General features: G+C 42.2%; 1 long non-coding RNA gene and 1 pseudogene across 2 annotated transcripts in view; one reads left to right on the top strand and one right to left on the bottom strand.

The window, feature by feature from the left end:
• Positions 1-8,255, bottom strand: part of LOC143679264 (serine/threonine-protein phosphatase PP1-beta catalytic subunit pseudogene) — a 40,383-nt pseudogene extending 32,128 nt beyond the window's left edge.
• LOC143681125 (uncharacterized) overlaps positions 1-21,012 on the top strand; it is a 74,443-nt gene extending 53,431 nt beyond the window's left edge. The window contains exon 3 of one of the 2 annotated variants that reach the window (XR_013174380.1): positions 20,956-21,012. This is a non-coding gene — a long non-coding RNA (uncharacterized LOC143681125). The remainder of the gene's footprint in view (positions 1-20,955) is intronic. The other variant, XR_013174382.1, reaches the window with a different exon arrangement.
• Positions 21,013-25,475: the final 4,463 nt, after the last annotated feature.

The following is a 25,475-nucleotide window of genomic DNA, read 5'->3' as shown; positions in this document are numbered from 1 at the left end:
CAGCTCAGTTGATGGGAAAAAAAAAATCTTCACACCTGAACCCATTCATATGAAATTTCAGGACACCAATACAAAAGGGAGCTATTAAAAACTTTCAGAGAAAATGAAATGCCACCTAGAAAGAAAAAATTAGACTGTTATCAAGTGGATGCTCGAATATTTGTCTACAAAATGGGTTTTAACTTAGAGTTTCATACACAGCCAACTATTGGGCAAATTTGAGGTCAAAATGAAATATAGTCATACCTACAAATTTTAACCCTTTCTTAGGAAATTACTTGATAATAGGTGCAGCAAATAGGGGATTAACCTGAAAGATATGACATGGAATCCAGAGCATCTAACTCAGGAAAACGGAGAGGACAATTTTCAGATGTCAACAGTGAAGCAAGCCTAAGTTGGATCAAGGACTCCAGGAGAATGCTGTTATCTAGAAAAGGATGCTACAGAATACAAATTATGAGTAAGAAATTGGAAAAACTTGAAGATATGATCAATTATGAGAAAAGGGAACACAAGATTAGCAACTCCAGGAGAAACAAAAATCTATACAAGAAAGACAGAGATCAAATAAATATTTAAGAAACAAAAATGCCTTGTGATTTTAAGAAAGTGATGCAATGTAAAAAATAATATCCATTTGCCCTTGCAGCTAGGAACATTTCATTTTAATTAGCTCACAGATTTTTCCACTGGACTTCCAGAAAGGAATGTAATTCTAGCCCTTATCATAGGATTAAAACAATCAAATTAATGTAAACCATGTATTGATTTTTAACTTTTGGGGGTCAACAATGGACTCAGCATAGAAGCCTTTGCTGTTGCTGCAGAGGCAAATGTAAACATGAACAATCTGGACACAAAGTAAAAGTGGAATATGGGGTGAAATGGGAGAGAAAAAAATAGAAGAAAGGATAGAGAAGAAAATAACTTCGTTTTATGAAATGGAGAGTCGAATGACCTCGTACAAAGTTGACATAACAAGAAATAGAGGTTTGAATATTTTAAAGATTAAAATATCAAGGTTGTTAATAGAAAAAACTAAGAGTAATAAAACTCATACATTAGGAGGAATAGGAGGAGAATATTGAGTAATGTCAGCAGGTTAAATCTTTGACTTTCCTATTGAAGAGGTGACAGGCATAATATGAACATGAATAAAGAAACAGAAGTATAAACATATTATTTAAGTGCCCCGATGTATATATCGAAACTAAAAACAGGAACAATTAAATGAATTTCCTGTGGGGGAATGTGACTTCAGATGGGGAATGGCATGTAGTCCCGGTCTGAAAATGATGGCTCCTCTCAGGGTCTGCCCGTTTTAAAGGATGTCTTGCTCTTGAAGCTTCCCCAGAAACATCAAGAAGTTCTTTGATGTTTGCCAAAGTTTACAGCAACATTATCCACAACAATCGAAAGGCAGAAGCAACCCAAATGTCCAGCAACAGATGAATGGATAAACAAAACGTGGTACATATATATATGATGGAATATTATTCAACCATAATAAATAACGAAGTACTGACACTTCATCCTAAGCCGTGGATGAACCTTGAAGTCATCATGTTGAATGAAATAAGCTGGACACAAAAGACAAATATTACATGATCTTGTCATATGAAAAACTAGAAGTAAGTCTCATAGAGACAAATGATAGATTATAGGTTACCGTGGGCTGAGGGATGGGTGGAGAGAGCAAGTTTCATAAGCGCAGTGTTTCTGTTTGAGGGGATGAAGAAGTTGGGGTAATGGATGGTGGTGATGGTGGCACAATATTGTGAATGCAATTAGCACTACTGAATTGTACACTGGAAGGTTGTTAAAATGGGAAATTTTGAGTTATATATATATATTTATGTTACTATAAGAAGATTTTTTTAAATATTAAAAGGAATATAAATTATGCCATTTATAAAAGAATTCCATGAGCACTTTAGCACTTCAAATTAAATCACCTGCCAGGTACATCCAAGAAGTACTGCCTTTTGGAGATGGGTATGGAATGGCCAATGCATGGGAGGGTATAACACTCTAAAACAAAATACTGAAATCTTTCCTTCTCAAGTGCCCAATTCTGTTTCTTTCAAACCAGTGCACACTTGGCTTTTCTTCTTTCTTTAATTTTAAACTTTTTATTTTGAAATACTTTCAAACTTCCAGGGCAGTTACAAAAATAATACAAGCCCATTACAGAGAACTCTGACATACTCCTAGCCACCCAGATATCCAGATCCACCAATTTAAACATTTTGGCACATTTGCCATATCATTTTATCTATCATCAGTCTATCAATCCATCTACCTATCTATCCAGCTATCTGTCTGTCCTTCAATTAATGATCCATTTTATGAACACCTGAGGTAGGGTTATGACTCATCACTTCAAATCTTCAATACTAACATTTCTTAATTTGTACATTTAGTCACTATCATTGTACACTTGAGACATTCCTAGATTATACCATCTCAGTCTTTACTGTCTGTCTTTCCTTCTGGTTTCATATGTGCTCCAAGCCCTCCTCCCTCTATCATTCTCACATCCAGCTTCATTCAGTGTACTAACACTATTGTGCTACAATCAGGTAGTATTGTGCTATCCACTTCTGAATTTTTACAAGCAGACCTGTTGCACAATCCCGACAGTCTGTTTTAACAAGTTCTCCAGTGAAATAAACACTACAGCTTGAAGATCCCTCATCTGGAGCTCTGGTGGACCACTGTGCTTTCTGCAGTCACCCCACACAATTACAGAATCAAGCTCACTGTCTTCCTCATCCTTCAATGCTCTCCATGCCCTCATACTAGGGGCTTTAAGGGTAAGAACGGAAGTTGAATTTATTTCCCTCCATCACAGCTTATCCTTAAGTCCTTATTTCTGATCCTGTCATAATTGCATGTTTCTCTTCTCATCCATCTTTCCAGTTAAGTGTGTAGCTGTCATGAGGAATGTGTGTATGTGTTGGGGTGGGGGCCGTCTTTGGACTCATACAGGACTCAGTGACCAAGTTTAGGCAACAACCGAGTCAGGCTGAAATAAGAAGGCAAAGATCTGACAAGTAGCACCAACAGTGGTCTTATCTTGAATGGTTGGGTATCATAAGACCTAAAATTTCAAGTGCTGCCTTGACATCTGTAGGGCACAGAGATACAAGGCCCCCCACTGCCTAGCTCCCCTCTCGGCTGGACCTGCCACCCTCCACCTGGCTTCATCCTAAGGGGTTAAACATCCCTGCCAGCCCAGGGGAGTTTCAAAGCAGCCAGCCACCTTGCCCCGCAGGAACCTGGGACAACCAGCAGCTGGTGACTGCACAGCCTGCCTCCCACAGCCCCTGCTGTCACGCTGCTCCCAAGGGCAGCCCCCGAGTGTCGCTGCGTGGTGTGCGGTGTCCTCCCCCCGAGCTGTGAGCACACGCGACTAATAGGCTGCCCGACCTCATCTGTCCCTGTCAGCCGTCCTGTGTGTGACCAGCACTTACTGTCTAGAGGGGAGAGCCCTCTCTCCCCAAGGGGCAAATAGGAGGTGGTCAGAATAGGCTGTTCCTGTCTCGTTCACTATTTTATCTGATTACTGATTAGAGCCATAGTAAATAGCAAGTGAGGAATAAATATTAGTTGAATGAGGGCAGGCCACAGTGGCTCAGTGGCAGAGTTTTCACCTGCCATACTGGAGACCCGGGTTCGATTCCTGGTGCCTGTCCATGCAAAAAAAAAAAAAAATTGGTTGAATGAATGACATAAAAGTCCAAAACTGAATGAAAACTTCCTGACTTCTAACATAGAGAGCTATGAAAAGCACTTTTAATGTTTCTCCTGTCCTTGAATCGTGTCTTGAACAAGGAGCAGACAGTCTCTGGACCTGAGATTCCCTCGTGTCCCAGTGAGCTCTAGTGAGACCTGGAGAAATGGATGCAAAGGTTAAGTGATTGGTTTCAGGATCCTCTTTGTGAAACGGAGGCGGGAATTTTCTACCTTCTTTTTCCTTTGGATAATCAAGTGCCATGGTGCACAATTTGGCTCTATTTGGTAGCTCAGAGAAGACCTTCACATCATTTCACGCACAGCAGTGACCTAGATCTGCCAGAGACAGACATCTGTGAGCTCCAGAGAAGCTTAGATAGGCTTCCCAGGATTTCCTTTTCCCAGGTCAAAGCCAACCAATCAGACTTCAGAGGGAAGCTGATTCCTGTAGTCCCTTTGCCTACAGAAGTTAGTCTCAAGAAAATGGTGCATAAGAACCACCGGGGAAGCCCAATAAACACTGGCCTTTGGGCTCCAGCACCTGAAATTCCTTAAACATGGGATGAGAGGCAGGAATCTGCATTCTGACCTAGCAGCAGTTTCAGCAAATGCTGACACATGGGGTGTGAGGAACACGCACGCGCAACCCTGATGTACTACGTGGGACCAACTCAGTTCATGAAAACAAGGTCCACATGTCCTGGACATCTTATTATTACCTGATATTATTCTTACATCCTGTTGTTATTGTTCACAATAATATATTATCTTTTCCTTAAATGGCTTTACCATTTATGAGGCACTGCTGTTTATACATTACCTTGTTTGATTCACCCAGTACCATCTCTGAAGTAGGCAGAGCAGGGTATAATTATGCCCGTCTGAATGATGTGAAACTGAGATTTAGAGAGATGAAGGTGGTGCTGGAAGGCTCAGCCAGTAAGTCCGTGAACGACAACAAATTATTTGAGAACATCCAAATTACTTTTGCATGGTTCCAAGAGTGAATATGAGCCACCCTCTGGCATTTTCTTTTCGGGTTTAACTTGAGAGTCTTTTGCACACCGTTGTTGCTACCAGGCCTTAGAGCCTTTGAAAAGGAGAGCTGGAGCACAAAACCCTTTCCTGGAAAGTTACTAAGGACTGCTTCTCTCCCACCCCATTCTGTACCCTGGGTCTGCATTCTGCTGTTTTCTTTGCTTCTCCTGGTTTTGATCAAGAATGTTCCCACAATTTTCGACTCTTCACTCTTTAACCCTTTGGTGGTTTCTTTTTCTGTGTGACCAGCTGCAGATACCCTAGTCTCACTTCTCTAATTCCAAAAGACAACTTAAATTTGCTGCTCCAAGATTCTGCGCTGCTCCCAGGACTTCCCTCCAGAATTCAGTTTTGTCCCTACTTGGATGGCTTCCTTTTCTTACACAGATGACAGGTAGTACTCTACAAAAATTTTAAATTCTCTTACTAGGAAATACTACTTGTTATTAATAGAGAACACAGCTGTCCCCTCTTTTGTTCTCATATGTAGAGCACTTATATGTGACAATTTGCCTGGGAAAGTCCTGTTTTATGCCTAGTTTCCCAGTGAAATTATTAATAGCTCCCCTTTCATTTTCAGAACTGTCTCCTATTGGACAATAAATTAAATGGCCATCCTGCTCATTTGACATCTCTGCACAGGAACTCAGCTTATATAAAATAACTATAGGCATTTGATGTGTCGCAACATGGGTCAGACAGCAGAATTGTCCTGGGAACTTGTTAAAAATAGATTTTATCCCCTCTTTTATCCCCTCCCTCCAAAACTACAGAAATAACATTTTTTTTAGAGTATAGCTGCAGAATCTATATTTTGAGAAAGTTCCCAAGTGATTCTGATCATTTTCTTCTGTGGACCCTAGTGTGAGTTCTCCTCAGTAGTGTGTCTGCCCTGTCCGCTGGCAGCTGTGTGATCTTGGGCAGTTAGTCAAGCTCTCAAAGTCTCTATCCATCTCTGAGGATAGGCAAACTGCTCTAAAAAGCAGCCTGAGAGTCTCAATGACTTAACTCCTAATAGGTTTATTGATGCTCATGTCACAGTCCAGGGCAGGCCGGCACAGGGGTTTTGCCTCGCCCAGATTTCCAGGTTCCATACTCCTTCCATCAAGCTCCATGACCCCCAGAGTTCTCTGCTAGATCATCTAAACCAATCTGGCAAATGAGGGAAAAGAGAAGATACGGGTGACGGTGGAGGAGATTTTTATGGACAGACTTGGAATGGAACATACAACACCCTTCCACAGTCCACTGGGAGAAAATTCAGTGAGGGGGCTGCCTCTAACCACAAGGGAAGATAGAAAAGGTAGCCTCACAGTATGCCTAAGGGAACCTGAGTGTCTTGATAAAAATGATCTCTGCCATAGACCTCCTTTCTGATCATCAAATATTTGTTTAGCTTTTATTCCCTCACATAGGCAATCCCCAGGAGACAACCCAAAGCCCTCTTCAGTCTCCATACCCTGCTTAAATCTAGGATCTCCAAGCAATGGAAAGTTCTCCCCTCGAAGTCCAGATGGTACCACTGCTACTCTAGTGATCTGTGACTTTGCACTGGAAAGACAACTTACCTCTCCTCCAGTGAATACACACTCAATATACGATGGTGGGTTAGGGACAGGGAACTCCCGTTTAGAAAGGAACAGAAGGGAGAGATGCAGCAAGTGACCCGTAACTAGACAAGCATTAAGAAGGCTCCATTGCCTGGGGTAGGAGATGTACTCTAACTAAACATCGATTTCATTTTCTAGGTGGAACACTTTGTCCATCATTCTCTGTGGCCCCTGAGTTTGCCCTTTGTGATGTGTGTGTGTGCGTGTGTGCATGTGTTTTCCAGTAAATAATTTCTCTGCCCATGTCTGAAGGGAGCACTGGGCTATACATCTTGCAGATTTTATAGCTTTTGTTTTTTTTTCTACTTCTTACTGAAACAAGTTTGGAAGCCCAGTCATTGTTTTATATCTTGGGAAGTACAGACTCTTTGTTTCTTTGGCAACACAACACTTTCAAACACTTCGTCATCTCAGTGTACTTGCTACCAGCCAGTTCTGTGTGCAGGTAACCCCACCTCAAGTTCTTCCTCAGACATAATCCTCAAGTCTGATTTCTTTTCTTTCTTTGCCCCATGCTTCACTTTCTTTCTCTTTTACCTTAATGGTGGCTATCCAGAAGTCATTTGAAACAATATGAAGGAAGGGCACATGTATTATCTGATTTTTGCCATGGGATTGAGTCACTTTGTTCAACTGAGAAGCATTACTAGATCTTTGTCACTCAAGACCTGTTTAAAATCTTACCTTTTAGGATCAGGAAGCAGTTCATTTTTTCAAATCAGATGCTCAACACTTCTGAGCTTCTGTTCAATTTCAGTGTTGCTTGTAAACTAACCAGCTCTGTCCTAGGATCATTGTTTTATTCTTTTTTCATGCCTTATAAGAGATACCAGTACTAGCTATACTCATTGTTCTAGTTTGCTAGCTGACAGAATGCAATATACCAGAAATGGAACGGCTTTTAAAAAGGGGAATTTAATAAGTTGCTAGTTTGCAGTGCTAAGGCTGAGAAAATGTCCCAATTAAAGCAAGTCTATAGAAATGTTCAATCTAAGGCATCCAGGGAAAGATACCTTGGTTCAAGAAGGCCAGTGAAGTTCAGGGTTTCCCTCTCAAGTGAGAAGGCACATGGTGAGCACAGTCAGAGTTTCTCTGTCATCTGGAAAGGCACATGGTGAACACAGACAGGGTTCCTCTCTCAAGTGGAAGGGCACATGGCGAACATGGCATCATCTGCTATCTTCTTCTCCTGGCTTCCTGTTTCATGAAGCTCTCCAGGAGGCATTTTCCTTCTTCATCTCCAAAGGTCACTGGCTGGTGGACTCTGCTTCTCATGGCTATGTCGTTCTGATCTAATTACACTTTCAAACATACAATACTGAATAGGGATTAGAAGAAACAGCTGCCTTTACAAAATGGGATTAAAATTAAAACATGGCTTTTCTAGGGTACATACATTTCAAACCAGCACACTCATTAGCACTCTGATGTCTTCCAACTATTGCTCCTGGAGCTTAAGTTTCAGTACACATATAGACTGCCTTCCAGATTATAGAGGATGATGGTTTGCCAATGGTTTCAACACTATTATAACATGGGTGGCCATCTTTCCAGTTTTTGATGTCAGTTTCCAGTTTCCTTGCTCCCCATTACCCAACTGCTAACCCAATGCTACATATTTGGTTTATGTTTTACAGAAGATGCACTTCTATATGAGTATGCTATCTGAGATAACAAGATCTGATGGCAGACATGAACCAGCAGCCACATTCTTTTTAGGCTCAGAGCACCCGTATGGCTGCAGTTCATGTACTTTGTCACGATCCAAAGCTTCATCTCGATGGACTAAGCAGTGGCCAGGCTCACAGTCACTTTAGCTTCTGCTGACTGCTCCTTCAGCTTCTCCAGCTGTTGAGCCAGGCACATGATTAACTCTATAACCAAAGGTACCAGCTTCTCCTGCAATTCAGTTGCATCATCAAAGGTGAAGGCTTAGTAAGAGTGTGAGACCAATGTAGGTTCTAGTCTGTCCTCATGGGTTCCAGTTTCTCTTTGTTCTCCTCCACTTCCTATCTATGTTTTCCTCCCATTAGTTATCTATTGCTGCATAGTGAATGACCCCAAACAAAATTTATCTCACACAGTATCTGAGGGTCAGGAATTTGGAAGCAGCTTACCAGGCTGAAGGTCTCTCATGAGGTTGCAGTCAGGTTGTTGGCCAGGGCGGCAGATTTACTTGGGCTTGGAGAATCTACATCCTAACTCATCTACATGTTTTTTGGTAGGCTTTCTTTCCTCATTGGCTGTTGGCCAGAGGCTTCAGTTCCTTGCCTCTCCATACGTACAGCTGCCACAATGAGGCAGGTAGCGTCTCTCAGAAACTTTCTTGGAGTGATCCAAGAAAGAAAGGAAGAACCAAAATAGAAGCCACAGTATCTTAGACAACCTAAACTCAGAGGTGTCATATCGTCACCTCTGCTGTATTCTATTGCTCACACAGACCAGTCCTTGGATGATGTGGGAGGGATTGTGAAAGGATCTGAATGCCAGGAGATGGGGACCACTGGGGCCAACTAAGGCTACCTGCCACATGTCCCTACTGCTGACCCTGCTGATTACAGAACCCAACACCAGATGGAAAGATAACAGTGGCATGTAAATTGTTCCAGCCCCTACACTTGCAAAAGATCAAATCTCTAAAATAAATCCCTTATTATACATGGCTCCTAGTGATTCTGCCTCTCTGATTTTAAACCTGACTGATACAAATAGCTACCTCACAATGTTCTTAGGAAAATGAATTGGTAATACATATTCTTACATTTTGCACATACAATTTTACAATTACTGCTACTATTAAAAGACTCTAATCACCATATATATACTTGTATATACCATATATACATGTGGGAAAATGCATTCAGGGCTCCAAGTTAGGGTGCTAGGAACACATCTGCTCCCTTTTCTATTTTAAAGAATCTCAATTCTCCAAATGTTTGACCATGGAATTGGGGAAGCTTATGGTCAGAACATCATAAATTATAGAATTACACTCTCCATGGTTTCTTGATGACATAATCTATAGATATACTACTGATCCCAGGTACCTTCTTGATTTTATTTTACTATTTCCACCAATTGCACAACAGGACATGAGAAACCTAGGAATTCAATGGTGGAAGAGACCTCAGTGATAATGGATTTCTGCCCTAGTTTTCCTGTACATGAGGCTCAGGCAATGCAGATGGTGGATTGTCTCTGATGACAGTACACAGGAAGAAGGAATCCTGGAGCCAAGTAAATTAGGGATGTTGTCAGTTCATTTAACAAATGTTTCTTGGGAAATTATCCTAGAACACCAGCCAAGAAGAGGAGTGATGAAAACTATTACCATGATATGCATCCTGGTTAGATGACTGGAAGGTTAATTGTGTGAGGCTGGAAGAACCAGACGGAGAAAGAAAGAGGGTAGATGGTGAACAATGAAGAGTAAGGGGTTGGTAAGGAAATAAATTCCCATTGTTAAAATCCAGTTCATTTCTGATATATTGCATTTCATCAGCTTTAGCAAACCAAGACAGACACCAAGGAGATTCTCGAGTTGAATCTCTAAGCCCAGAATGCTGGGACTTGGGCAGACATTCTAATGACACAGAGAGAATGCAGCCACTGACCTGTGCCATTGCATGGCTATTGCTATTACCATTTTTATTGTTATCCTTTTATCCACTCTGACCACCTGAAGTCACCACTTGGATGCTCAGGTCTCCAAAGTTGAACAGAACTCACACTCATGACTTTGCTCCATTCTCCATACTATGAAGCAATATATATCAGCCTTTTCAAGGATTTGTAGATCTAGTAGCTTTGAGAAAACAACCATAATAACTCACCTTCTATGCTTCCCTTATTCAACCTCCCCCCCCTCAACACACACATATAGATGTTGGGTCTCTGGGATTACAAAGGGCTAAAATGCAATTTATTTACATTTCACATAAAACCAAACTCTTCTGGGCATTTCATTATGGGAACTGGTATTGGTGGGGGCTCTTTAGTGGAGAATAGAGTGGTATCTGGGGAGAGAAGACACTGGTGAGACCAGGGAAGCTGAAGCAGGAGGGAAGAAAGAAGGAGAAAGAGGGAGTAGCTTTGGGAAATTCTTTTCTCTCCACTTTCCTCTTCTCACATCAGACCCATCACCAAGCACTCTGTCCTGAGATTAGCCAAGGTAAAACATGGGGTGAGGGCATTCCTAGGCAGACTATGCAAGGAGAGAAAGGATGGCAGTTGGAGACAGAAAAGCTGAGTAGTCATGAACTGATATGAAAAATTCTATTAAATAATAAAGACTATAGATGGGGAAATCTGACTTGTTTACCCCTCAAAAATAATAACAATAAAAGGTAATAACCATTGAGTGCTTATTAAGTCCTAGGCACTACACTTAGTATTTTACTCATCTTAATTAATCCCTTCATGACAACCCATTTAAGGAGCTAGTATTCTTGACTTTATTTTGCAGCTGAGGAAGATGCGACTTGCCCAAAAGCACATAGCTAGCAAATGATCAGGCCTGGGTTAAGCCTGGCTGTCTCCCTCAGAGCCACACTCGAATCCACCATATATTACAGTCTCAAGGTGAAAATACCTGCAGTATGTGAAGCAGGCAAGCCCCACGAAGCCAAGTGGAGAATCTGCCTCCATTGACTGATCCCAAACCATCCTAGGTTCAGGACTCTGACAACCACACTGACTGGTCCACTCTGGTTCATTCCTCCCTCTTTTAACAACAACCATGAAAGCCACACCTTAGCTACCTTGATGTATGAAATATTGTGACCCAGAGCCCCACCCATTAACCCACATTCCTGACAGGTTGTCAGGAAAACCTTTGTCTGGAATAAATCCTTCTTGCTCTAGTTGAGAGCTCATTTCCTCTTGTGTTCTTTGCAGTGGAAATGAAAGACAGCCAGGAAGGGAGCAAGCCAACATCCTCTGTCTAGAGGTACCCATCTTCATAATTTGGCCTGAGCCATAATTTGGTCTTATCTCTCAGTTCACAACTTCCAAGTCTTCTTTCTCATTAATCTCCTTCACCAGTCTTCTATTTCTGTTTCTTACAGGCTAAATGACTACACATTTCAAAGGGCACAAAACATTTATTTAGACTGTGCATGCAGCCAAGAACTGGGCCTGAGGACTCATAGTGCTTCTCAGGAATGGAGGATGGAGGAAATACAGAGATTTGAGGACCCCAAAGAGAGGCCATTCTTTCTTAAATCTCTCTCTCTCTCATACACACACACACACACACACACACACACCTGCATTATCTTTTCTAAGATTTCTTTCACCATAATTATTCATTTTCAATCCTTAATACAAGTTGGTGTCTTTTAATAGTCTGAGAAGTTGCTGGTTTATTTTGGAACATTCTCCAATATCTTTATTTTAGACTCCAGGCCTCAAATTGCTCTCTTCTTTCTTCTTGATTAATTTATAAGAATTGGCAGTTGCTTTGCATATTTATAAGAAAGCAGTTCCTTTCAACAGGAAACTTTATAGTATGCTAATTTTTAAAATAAAAGAAATTGCATCATGTGAAAAAGAAAGTGATTCATCTGTCCAGATCTCTGCCAGGTACAATCATAAATGTCTGAAAGCTTGATCAGAGCTGATAATCCTCCCTTTATCCAGTGTCATTTAAAACCCAGTGACCATCGACTGCCTGACTGAAACAACCCATCCTAGGAGGATGCCCTTCCTTCTTTTCTTCATCACATCTTGAATGTGTGATTCTTATTACTCATCTCTACAAGAGTTGACTGCCATTGCTATTCTGGGAATAACCCAGCCTCTCCAGAGTTCTCACCCTCGCTGGGTGGAAATACATTAGAAAGGATCAAAGAAGCTTTAGGTTCATGGAAGCAATGGCTGAAAGGAGGCCTTGGGTCTTTTGCAGGCTTTATTTAACTAGCTTTTACCGATTCCCTTTCAACTTTGAAGAGGAAGACTTGATTTTTATATCCCAGTAGATAGAATCCCTCCTTTTGTGGCTTCCTCATCGTCAGCACTTCTTTTTGTTTTGTTTCCAATGGGACACATTAAATTAGATATACATCTATGTAACTTTTGATACCTTTTGAGCCTTTTGTTGTCTTTTTCTGCAACATGGGTTCACAGATAAGCTTTTGGAGGGAGAGGATTGGTCCCTTTGGGAATGAGATTGGTCTCTTTCTTTCATGATTCCTGGGAGCAAAAGTAGAAATGGGTGGCACCAGTAATCCACATATCAACAGGGGCATAGGTGCAGTTGTTCTGGAAGGGGACAATGAAAGTGCTGTCAGAGGCTGATTTAACATGAAGTTAATACAGTTTGAGCTTCAGGGCTCAACATTTTCATGAACTGCTTGTAAGACTGTGAGAGGGACCTTGGCATTTTCTATTTTTCAATTTGTGTCCTTTTCTTAAACTTCAACTCCCCCCCTCCTCCAAGTCTGTATGCATTCTTGCATCCTGCACTGTACACTAGAGAGAAAAACAGACTTCCTTGGAGAGAGACATACCTGTTTTGTGTAATCAGTTTGGTACTCAGAAAATACTATCAGTGCCCGGATGAGAAGTGTAGGAGTAGGGTTGGTGGAGGGAGGTGTTATCCTGGGAAAACAGCAGCCTGGCATGGGAGAGCAATCCACCTCGGAGTAAGTGGTGGCCGTCTACATGAATTGGCAGCTGCACGAGATGACATCCTCAGAACAGAGCCCCTTATGGAGGCCCCTGCATGGAAGACAGTCCTGAGCTGACCTGGAGTGGAAAAATATACCCCAGCAAGGATCCGAGAGCAGGTCCTGCAGAGAGGCAGGACAGCCAGTGGGGAAGGGACCTTACTCTATTTCCTCCTTGGATTAATTTGTCATGTTTGGGGAGTATCCAAGTACCCACTAGGTATTGAAGATGTGGGGAACTGCATGGCAGGTACTTAGCCCCACCTTTTCTCCTGATATCTATACATTGGAGCTCTGAATAAAAAGCATTTAAGTTTCTTTAAAAGAAAAGTCTAAAAATCATTGACATCAGGGTCATACTTCTCTGAGAGACGGTGGAACACAGAGGCATATCGTACAATTCAGTTCTACTGATGCAATTTTCTATTCCTTACATCTCTTTCTGCAACATTATGTTGCATCCTTGCTATGGAGAGCATTGCCCTGAATTTTTCCAGATTTCTGATTCTAGCAGTTGTGAAGACCTAGCACAAGATTTTTCAACACAAAGGTAATACACAGTCTATATATAACCCAAACAAAATTGATAAAAACCTGAGACATTAAAGGAGATAATGTTGATTGAAGGCATCCCAAATCTTTTTTCTTTATCCAGCCTCTCTTTCCTTCCCCCGCCGATAACCTGCAAAAGAATTTGAGCCAGTTATTCACATCTTCCTTCTTACGTGTAATCTCTGTGGGTCTGCAACCTTGCCAGTTTTGCACTCATCACTTCAAAGTTACAGTACTGAGTTTATTTTCTTTAAACAACTGCCAACATGCTGGTTATTTTAGCCTCTATCGAAGGGGCTGAGGTTTTGTTTGTTTGCATCAATCTGCATCTATCCAGCCTTCATTTTGTTTGCCTTCTAGTCTCTGGAAACAATTCTTGAGAAATAAACAAACACTGGAACATCCTGAGAAGAAGTAATGAAGAAAAGATGTTAATAAGCATGTGAATGCCTCTTAGATGAAGCTGTATTAAATATATTAAATAAAGGTTTAGTTTTTTTTTCCTTCGAGCAGTTTGAACAGACATTTGCTAGTAACACAGACATGCCAAAAGACTTCTCAAGTAAATATTGGCTCCAGTTGACCAAGCCAGACATTCCCTCCAGGTTTTCTAATGCTAGTAAGTCACTAGCGTCACAGCCCATGCGTGAAGGTGGAAGAGTCAGTAGCAAGTAGGAGGCTGTGGGCTGTGCAGGAGAAACATGCGGCAGTCCACAGAGGATTGGCCCCTGCTCCCAGCACAATGGTCCCCAAATCTGGGCCAAAGTTAGAAAATGCAGAATCTGGCGGCCACATTCTGATTCAGAGAATTTGGAAGATTGCCCAGGAATATGTATGTTTAGAATCCCCAGGTGGTTTTCATATACAGCCAGGTTTAGGAAATTATAGCTCTAAAGGCTTCTAGCACAACGACAACTGTCGCCCGGCACCTATGTCTAGAGAGCGCATGGCAGCTAAGATGGAATAACTTGAGAAGGACGCGCTAACCTTGTATCTACAGAGGAGGTTCTTTAAGGTTAGGGTTGACGTATATGGCCACTGTGTCCATCTCTTGCATAAACAGTGGAATTTATCCTGCGGGCTGCCAATTTGGCATCCATTTGGAGCATTAAATTCACTTAGCAAGTCAGAAAGGGAGGCTTTTTAAAAACACTTCAGTTAGGGTAAATGTCAATGATGGTGCTCCTATGTCCTTATTGTAGGCAGCTGTGATAGCTGTGACACCAACGACGCACACAACTACACCTTGTATTTTTTATTTTTTCAATATTATGGATCTAAAGATTCTTTTGGAAACCAACCAATCAACTGTACTTAGTAAACAGCAAGTATAGTCAAAATAATAGATGAACCGCCGGAGTTGGTCAGACATGGATTTGAACACGGGTTTTGCCTCTTACTGGCTATTGACTCTGGTCACAGGTCCTCAGTCTCTGTTATTCAGTGCCCTGCTGGGTGAAATGGAGGTTACTCCATATAGGATTGCCATGAGACTGTAATAACATAATACAGGTCATCACCTGCCACCTAGTAAGCTCTTGAAAGTGTCAGCTGTTAGAGTTATTATTACTCTAGTAGTATTGTTACTCCTGACACATAAAACTCAACACGCGATGGTAACTCTTGTGGGTCAGCTGATAGAATTCTGACAGCCCACTAGGTCCACCAGCACCACTGAAGAACTAAGAAGGAGCAAGTGGACATGATGCTCTTTAGTGTACGTTTACATAAGATGGTTTGTGAACTAACTGGGGACAGAGAGGGGGCCATCGATCCTCCTTTAGCATAATAAAGCTAATAAAAGTATTTCACAAGAAAGAGAAAGTTATGTCAGTCTATGGAATAATAATTTCTCCTGCAGACTGAAAGGAGGGAAGTTTGGAAGGAAGTTTATCTTTGGGATTGCTCTACTTTGCTAGCTGCCAGAACGCAATGTACCTGCAACGGAACAGCTTTAAAAATGGGGAATTTAATAAGTTGCTAGTTTATAGTTCTAAGGTCGAGAAAATATCCCAATTAAAGTGAGTCTATAGAAATGTCAAATCTAAGGCATCCAGGGAAAGATACCTTGGTTCAAGAAGGCCAATGAAGTTCAGGGTTTCTCTCTCAAGTGAGAAGGCACATGGTGAACACAGTCAGGGCTTCTCTCTCAGCTGGAAGGGCACATGGCAAACATGGCGTCATCTGCTAGCTTTCTCTCCTGGCTTTCTGTTTCAAGAAGCTCCCCGGGAGGCTTTTTCCTTCTTCATCTCTGAAGGTCGCTGGCTGGTGGACTCTGCTTCTCATGGCTGTGTGCTTCTGCTCTCTCAGAATCTCCTTCTTTATCCAAAATGTTTCCTGTTTTTATAGGATTTGAGTAAAGTGATCAAGACTCACCAAGAATGGGTAGAAACACATCTCTACCTAATCCAGCTTAACAACCACTCTTGTCGCATCTCCAGGGGCATGAGCTAATTAAAGTTTCAAGCATACAGTACTGAATAGGGATTAGAAGAAACGGCTGGATTTATAAAATGGGATCAGGATTAAAACATGGCTTTTCTAGGGTACATACATCCTTTCAAACTGACACAGGGGTGGTGATTGATTTTTAAAACTTTTGTGACAATTAGCTGCAATGGAGGGGAAGCCCACTAGAGCTTCTGCTTCCTCACACATGGGCCTAGATGTTGAGGGAATAGAAAGACAACCAGAGATGTGAGATTTACAAGACCTGAGGGGCTTGAAACTCAATGATTTCTATAGGGAGGTCCTTCAGAGTAACTGGTAGGTGACACTGAAAATTGGGAGGAATAAAAAGGGCAAGTAAAGGTTCTTAGAAGATGGAGCTAAGTAGAGAGTTTGGGCACGAGAGAAGTTGGCAAGGCACACTCCAGTTACCTGGGAAATGTCAAGATAAACCTTTCTTGGCAGCCCTAGGCAGCAAGTCTTTGACCCTTGTGTAATCCACTGGTGCCAAGGATTTAACATGAGGAAAATGCCAATATTCCTCCATCCTTGTCTTAGTTTGCCAAGTTTCTGATGACAAATATCACCCAATAGTCTGGCTTAACAACAGGAATTTGTTGGCTCACAGCATGGAGAGCTAGAAGTCCAAAACCAAAGTGTCAGCAGGGCCCTGCTTTCTCCGAAGTCTGCAACATTCTGGGGCAGGCTCGCTGCCATCCTTGGGGTCCCTTGGTTTGCATCTTTACCTCCCATTGTATGGTGATGTCCTTGCTCTCCTCCTGTGACTTTCTCTGAAATCTGTGTTTGAATTTCTTCTGCTTACAAAGGACTCCAGTAATGCAGACTAAGGTCCACCCTGATTCAATCAGGCTGCGCCTAGATAGGGCCTTAAAAGGGCATTTTACAAAGGAGTCCACACATTTACAAAAAGGCTCACGCCATTAAAATTAAGAATGCGTCTTGATTGGGGTACATAATTAAATCTACCTCTTCCTTGCTCCATATAAATTTGGTTTGATCACCTAAAGCCCTTCATTAAAAGTACTTTTCCCAATGAGTCCAGAACCCACTGCTAATCTACAGCTTAGAGATAGTGTAAAGGAGAAATAAATATCTGTTAAGATTGAGAGAGTGTTTGTTACACAGCATGACCTAGGCCAAACTGATACACTCAACTTTTGAATCTAGGAGGCAGAGTTAACCTCCCACTAAATAAAAATAAAATGTCAGATATTCACATTCCCAGTCTCTTACAGCCAAAATGCTGGCCTGAGCTACACTGATTAAACTCTCACTGGCGAGTTTGTATCAGAAGCTAGTGATGCTCAAATAAGGAAATTTTCTCCATTTGCAGGGTCAGTACCAGCAGTTAATTTTCTGACTTTCACTTTGGAGCTAAACCAAATGGGTTCATCTGCCAGGGTTAGGCAGAACCCCTGATGATTCACAGGCTGTTAAATTAGAAAAATAAACTGTCATTATGAACCACTGAGATTTTTAGGTTGTTGTTTAAAAGAACATAGAAAGGATAACTCAGATTCTATCCAATCTCTACTATTGTTTTAATCCACCATCCATACTGAAACTATGATTCTTCCGTTCTAATCGATATTAAACAAGTGACCCCTATGATAATAAAACTGAAAAGCAAAGGGAAAAAAAAGCATTTCCCCCTCATCCAGTGTGGGTTTACTTTAAAGAAATCAGGAGAAGCAGTGTTTCTTCTATTATTACACAATGGCAATGCCCCATTATGGGCCATGGGGCAGTAAGAAGTGACCATCCACAGCTTGCCACATGCACTACAGTGCAGAACTGTCTGGACCTCTCAAAGGGACAGCTAGAGACACGTTCTGTGGGCAGCAAGGGGAAAGAACTTAATAAGAGTTGCTTGATAGAAGTTATTGTCCTAAAAGCAACACAAACTACATTCCATGTGAAGATTTCCCAGAACTAAAGTAAAACTCCGAACAGATTTCTAAAGAGGCTTGTGTGTTTTCCATTTCTGGAAGCCTTTTTAACTATATAGACCATCCTCTTTCACAGTTCAGACTTTAGTCCAGCCCTGACATAAGAAGCTACACTCATCAACCCTTCAAATCTTCATAGGTTAAACATTTGGTGCTTATATAACACCAGCAAAAAAAAAAAAAAGAGGTGCACTGCCCTGGAGAGGGCCACGCTTTTTATGGGGGGTGAACAACACTTGAATGAGTTCATTACCTAAGGCGAGACTTTCCAGATAAAGTTCAGGTACATGGTCTCATCCGATCTTCGAAACCTGTTGTCCTGAGCACATGAAGACTGAGGTTCAAAGACACTAACTATTTTGACCCAGTTCATGAAGCCCCTGTAGAATGGTGGACCCCAGTTTTCTGTCCCTAAAAGCCTCAAGCCCATTCACTTTGCCATCCTGACCCCAAATACCTCAGAGTCCCCCCACTCCTCCCTCTGCTTGCAGAGGAGAGCCCACAGAGCTCAAGAGTTCTATCATCTCTTAGAGAGATGCTTCTGGAGAAGGGAACATCGAACGCAAACTGAGCTCAGATCTCTGGTCTGTATATTTTAACATATTTGAATAAAAAATCAGCCTATCATCAAAATGGTTCTTACTTTTTTGGTTTTATTTTTCATGCGAATAATATAGGGCAGGGCAGGGCTTCACAGATGGATGCCTGCTTGCTTTGTCTGTGGGGTTTTATTTGTATGCTGTATGGCAGGGGTCACATTTCAGTCTTTTTCCATGTGTGTATCCTGTCATTGCAGCACCATTTGTTGAATTGGGGGGGAGGTGGGAGGGGATGTAGTGCATGGGCCAGGAATCGAGTCCTGGTCTCTAGCGTGGCGGGTGAGAATTCTGCCACTGAGCTGCCCGTACACCCCTTTCCTGTCTGGTTTGTTTTGCTTGTCTGTCTGGTTGCCTTTTGCACGGGCAGGCACTGGGGATTGAACCCGGGTCTCGCATGCACAGGCACTGGGGATTGAACCCAGGTCTCGCGTGGACAGGCACTGGGAATTGAACCCGGGTCTCGCATGGACAGGCATTGGGGATTGAACCCAGGTCTCGCGTGGACAGGCACTGGGGATTGAACCCAGGTCTCGCGTGGACAGGCACTGGGGATTGAACCCAGGTCTCGCGTGGACAGGCACTGGGGATTGAACCCAGGTCTCGCGTGGACAGGCATTGGGGATTGAACCCAGGTCTCGCGTGGACAGGCACTGGGGATTGAACCCGGGTCTCCAGCATGGCAGGCAACTGTCTGGTTTTTGAACTGGGACATGGGGGTTAAGCCTGGAGGTCAGCGTTTATTTCAGTGGGATCCCCCCTGCCCCAGAACATAAAGAAAGGTGTGGATGAACAGATGGGATTAATTTGTGTCATGGTCAAAGGCAGAACCAAGCTAAGGACAAGACACATTGAAAGGCAGAGGGACACACGTAGGTCAGTAAACAAAAATGGGCCCTGAGCTAAAGACAGGAGAGACGTGGGAAGGAAGGCGGGGTTTTGCCACTGAGAAAACTCACTGCTTCAACTCTAACACAAGACTCAAACCAGTGCCCCTGAGACCTACTTACTTGATTAAAATGTCTTTTAATGCAGAACCTACCTATGACACCCATTCTGGTTCCCTCAGCATCAGGTTGGATTGTCTTCTCCCTATTAGTGCTGGAGGATTGCCCTGTGCTGCAGATTTGTGGTGTGTGTGTGTGTGAGAGGGACAGACAGACAGACAGACAAAGGGAGAGAGAGAGAGAGAGAGAGAGAGAGAGAGAGAGAGAGAGAGAGAGAGAGAGAGAGAGAGAGAGAGAGATGGTGTTTTAGTCTGCCAAAGCTGCCAGAATGCAACACAACCAGAGATGGGTTTAATAAAAAGGGATTTATTTAGTTAAAAATTTATAGTTCTTCAGAGGAAAGGCAGCTAACTTTCACCTGAGGCTCTCTGTCACATGGGAAAGCACACAGTGATGTTTGCTGACCCTCTCTCCTGGCTTCCAATGGCCTTCCCTGGGGTGATTCCTTTCTGCATATCCAAAGATCTGAGCTTGAGCTGTGAGTGCTGAGATGAGGTGTGCTGAGCTGCTTGGGCTGAGCTGCGTTGAGCTCTCTCTTTTAAGCCTCCAGCTAATTAAACATCACTCGTTGCAGACACAATCAGCCATTGATGAGTTTCACCTGCTAATGATTCAAGTCCACAGCACCCAATTATGGGGCATCATCATCTGGCCAAGTGGACACCAGAATTGAACTACCACAGATGGCCTCTCTTCGGGGTCCCCAAACCTCTGCACTTCCTCCATTCCTGGGCTGAAAACTCCTTGAGACTCTTCAGGCCTAGTCCTTGATTTCGCTGTCCTCATAAATGTCTTCTGCACTTGAAATATGTATCCATTTAGCTCATGAGAAACAGAAATAGAAGATTGGTGAAGGAGAGTCATGAGAAAGAAGATTTGAAAGATAAAAAGTTTGGGCAAAATTATGTAGGCTCAGTATGACAGGCCAAGGAAAGGTTTTGGGAAATCATTTCTTTTTTCTCTTTTAGAAGCACATTTTGGAAACCATCTGGGTGTTTAACTTTTCATAATCTAAAGATATATGTAGCTGACTATTCTTCAGCCAAAGATTTTGATATTATTTAAACATTGTCTTTATACATTTCCCACAACTTATGCAAAGAATGCATTCCCCAAAGGTTGTGTTCGAATCACATGTTGGAAATCAAATCATATTTTAAATGTATTCAGGGAGCTTGCTATTTAAAGATCCCCCTAGAAACATTTATATAGACAAATATATCTATATAATTTGTCCTGGCTTAAAGTTGGATATATTTGGGGTAAATTTACTTACCCAGTAAATTTACCACTTAGTAAACTCGTGTTTTTCTGTCCTTTTAAAGGATTTAATGGCCTGAAAGAGCAAAACCACTATTCTACATGTGTGACCAATTTTCAGACAGGAAGATACCAGTTCACTGTTGTCTCCTTCATGTCCACAATAAGGTACAATCAATCAGATGTCTGAGATGTAAGCCGGCCCAGTGAAAACGTCTGTTATTTTAAGGGTATTGGAGGGAGGAAGGAAAGAATTGCCTGGAATTTCCACAGATTTCTATGAAGAATACTGCGTGTCTGTTTTGAAGGACTCAGCATGTGAGTGAAATGGGGAAGGAGGCAGAAACTGTTCAAGGCAATGGCCTGTTGGTGGGAGAAGGAGGAGATTGAGAGACTCTGCAGATCAAAGAACTGTTTTGCCGATGCCACCCTCCTGGCCCTTTCGGAATTACTCAGCTAACCCAGACAAAGTGAGCCTGTCGCTTGAGTGATCCAACTCGTCACTTCAGTTTCCCAGTGTGTCTTTCCGGCAGGAGGCTTGCCCACACATGGACGCGTACCATCCATATTTGCCTGTGAGAAGCATCTGCTTGTTTTGCAGCTGGCACAGGCTGGCCAGGGACTTCTTTGAATTTTATTCTGGTCATCTTGAACTTGAACAAGTCCTTTAACTGCTCCCACCTCAGGGCTTTTTCTCAGAAGACTTTCTGTTCTGGGATAACTTGTCCTTGGGTAAAGATTAGCACTATGCCAGCAAGACAAAAAAGCTGCCAGGGCAGAGGTGGTGTCACGGCACATCCCATCTGCCCTGACTCTGCACGTTCAGAGCTCTCGGCTCCCCACATCCCCTCTCTTTCTACACATATTCATCAGCTGTCACAAACCATGACGGGACTGTGGGGTCATGGGGGGTTTAGCCAAAAATAATTGTACGATGGGAAGTTGCTTATCAACCCTGAAAATTAATGCCAAAAGCTGAGGTTATGTTGATGTGATGTTAAAATATGCATTTAAATTCAGTCCAATGACTAAAAATATTCCATCAATTATCCCAAGTTCTGTCTATGGGTTTGACTGCTTTTTTAAAAAAATTGGCTGGCTGTTGAGTGCTCTGTTGAAACTTGCTGTGAATAGTTTCTCCTCAGAGTCAGGAGTTTTCCCTTCTTCCAAAGCTCAGCATGCCTTTGGAGAGTCCAGGGGAACTGAGAAAAGAACCCCAAGGTCCACAGAAGGAGCGATTGAGAAGCGAGTGACTTAAAAAGATGATTTTTCTTTTCAGATTTTTACTTGTTATCCTAGAGTTGAAAGATGCTGAAATATGAAGAAGAGCAGAACTCCATACACAAAACAGGGCTAAAAGTAACCTCAGTTTCTCACTGGAGTAACTGTGTTGTCCCAATCCGTCATTGGCATCCAACTAAATAGATGTCTCTGTGAGATTTCTGTACTTCAAGCTGCTTCTACCAATACTCCATAGGAAGAAAGAGCCTGACCTTTTAATAACTCCCGTATAATGTTGTGTAATTTAGAATAACAATGGCCACCTTTATTGAAAAGTTACTTAATGCCAGGACTTGTATAAAGCAATTTTGCAAACATTATCTTGTTTGATTAAGCTTCAAAATAACCCTCTGAGAAACGCATTTTCATTCCCATTTTCCTGATGAGGGGACTGAAGCTTAGTGTAGCAGGCATGACTATTTTTTTTTTCTGCTCTATTTCCCTTCCTTTTATTTATTTATTTATTTTGCATGGGCAGGCACCGGGAATTGAACTCAGGTCTCTGGCATGGCAAGCGAGAACTCTGCACTGAGCCACCGTCGCACCACACTTCCTTTCCTTTCAGGACCAGCCCTTTCTCCACTCCAAGTGGTTCTGTAAGCTACCAGTGACAGGATCAAAAACGAGACCATGACCCAAGAAATGCTGTTTAGAATCCCTCTCCTGAGAACAGAACTCGGACTAGAAATTCATTCCCGGGCTCAAAAGCAGTTAGAGTGGACTCATCAGAGAGGAGTACCTTAAAGATACAAGATCCCGGGAAGTACCCTAAATGCTGTCCTCGGCAAGACCCGTGTTTCAGCTCTTCCTCTGATGCCACGAATGACCGTTTCCTTCTAGCAAATTCCTTTGGGGAGTACGTATGTTAGCCAGAGGTAGTTTCTATTCCGTCAACCCAAGAACAGCAATTAACATACTTAAAGGGGGTTAGTAAGTGCTTAGGTTTCATAGGTACCAAATGGCAAAGCTGGGATTTTGACTCAGGCCTGCTTGACTACAAAATCTGTAAATAACCATTGGCTGTGCCACCTTGTGTCATTCTTTGCATGGCTTTTATTGTTCTTGTGGAAATAATTTTTCATGGTTTTTGTGTTTTTATTAAGGTTTTGGCCAGTTTCTTACTAGTACAACCACCAGCCAACACAAGGCACCTTAGGGATATTAGTCCTTTTATGCTAGACAAGTTCATTCACTTCTCTGGGTGTCTGTTTCTTCGTCCATCCTTGACATACAAGGAAAAGAGACAAGGCCACATGATCGCAGGCTGACTTCCAAGGAGGGGTGATGCTGGTAATTGGAGGACCCAACTGCTGGGCAGGGGTAAGCAGTGAGACAGGCAATCCTGGAGGAACAGAGATGCAGCAAAACTGCCTAGAGGTCTAAGGGAAGAGGATCCTGGAGCCAGGGACTGGAGATGGTGGATAATTGAAACTAACAGTTTCCAAACTTTTGTTCACACCCTCAAATAAAAACTTGTTAAGTATGTTAAGTACCCCTCAATATATTACGATACTTTTCTAAATTATAAATATCTACTAACTATAAAGTATTAACAAAAAATAAAATTTAAAAGGATGTATTTAAAAACTATGCACATTACTTATAATACTTTAGTTCTCCATCTGTATGCCTATTTTCCGCACCTCCTAGGACACCCCCACCCACTTTGAATCCCACTATCTTAGGGTTCAAAGGAGAGTAAGAATTGTAATAACTCCAGATAAATTCCTTTAGACTTTGGTTTTGTTTGTTTGTTTTTTGTTTTTGCTTTTGCTGAAGGACTTTTTAAGGCTCTCCCTTACCCATAAGGTCTGCAAGTAAAACCTGTGTTCATATTACTCATTTAGCACTTACCACCTTACATTACCTAATTGTTGTGAATATTCTCCCACCCAATTGTGGCATTGCTAAGGGCAGGGTATGGTGCTGGGTTATATTTACTTTTTATTTTTTTCATATTTTTATTGACAAAACAACATACAAACACAAACATTCTTAACATACAAGCATTCCATACATGGTGTACAACCAATGCCTCACAATATTGTCCCGTAGTTGTGTATTTATCACAATGATCAATTTTTAGAACATGTGTATCACTCTATTAAAAAAAGAAAAAGAAAAAAGAAAGAACTGATACATACCATATCCCTTACCCCTTCCTCTCATTGCCCACCAGGATTTCCATATACCCAATACATTTTAACCTTTGAATTCCTTCTTATGCATAGTCATATTCACTTTTGCATTCCCCCCATGAGTCTCTATCACAGTAGGTAGCAAGATTAATCATTGTTCAATTTAATAGGACCCTGCTCCCTCTGTAGCTTTGCTTGCAGAATTGCCAGTCTTGGCATCTGCTTCCCTGCATATTGTCCTAGCCTGGGCCACCACTGGGGCAGTGTAACTGAGCCCCTCTGAGCAGACGGCCGGAGTCACAAGCTCAGTGGCTCTGCTCTTAGCCCAGTCTGGCTGATCAACAGCAAATAATCAACACATTTTAAACATGAAGGCGTGAAAATCAGGAAATCAGCCTTAGGCCTCAGAGAAGGAAATCTATTAAATGGCAAATACCTCACAAGCTGTCTCTGGTTTAGACAGAGTCTCTATGGGAGGGATGGGCCGTGTTTCCAACATGAATTTTCTGAGTTTCCTAAGCGATGGAAGAACCACTAATGTGGGCCTCCAAGTTCCTCCCGGTAGCTTTAATGAAAGAAAGCCATGTGGCACTAGGATTGCTCAGGGGTGAATTACATTCTCCCAGACTGTAGCTCTTTGGTTTGGAGGTACTTAGGCTGTGCAATCAAGTTCTTAATCATGCTCCAGTCAGGAAATAGTGCCTATGTTCCTTGGTTTCTCTAATCCCTTGACTATATATTATTAAAGCTTATGGTGGCATAGGTTGCATCTCACATATTTGTGAGAGATTATGCAATTCAGTCTTCCTTGGGGTCCCACAAGAAGTCTGGGAAAACACAATTTCAACCTTTTTCTCTTTCCCTAAGGAGGAAGTGGAATTCCATTCCTTTGTTCCTTCTGCTTTCCCCCACAGAGGAAAGAGTCACGTTCAAAAATAATTCACCAAGTAAGGCACTGTACAGGCATCCTCTGGGAGAGACAAAATTAATCAGATTCCTGGGGTCAGAGAGATTTAATCTGTCCAACTTCAAGGACTTTTCCCACTCACACATTTTCAAATTATGAAACAAAGGAGTATCGGTCCACATGCCCTGTCTGGTGAGTGGGGGGTAGAACAATACCCAGGAGCAAGGGAGGAGAGAAAGACAAGTACACGATTAAAAAA

The sequence above is a fragment of the Tamandua tetradactyla genome, chromosome 4, assembly GCF_023851605.1.
Source record: "Tamandua tetradactyla isolate mTamTet1 chromosome 4, mTamTet1.pri, whole genome shotgun sequence".
Taxonomy (NCBI): Eukaryota; Metazoa; Chordata; class Mammalia; order Pilosa; family Myrmecophagidae; genus Tamandua; species Tamandua tetradactyla.
Note: the sequence above shows the minus strand (reverse complement) of the source record. Positions and strands in the feature narration are given on the sequence as shown.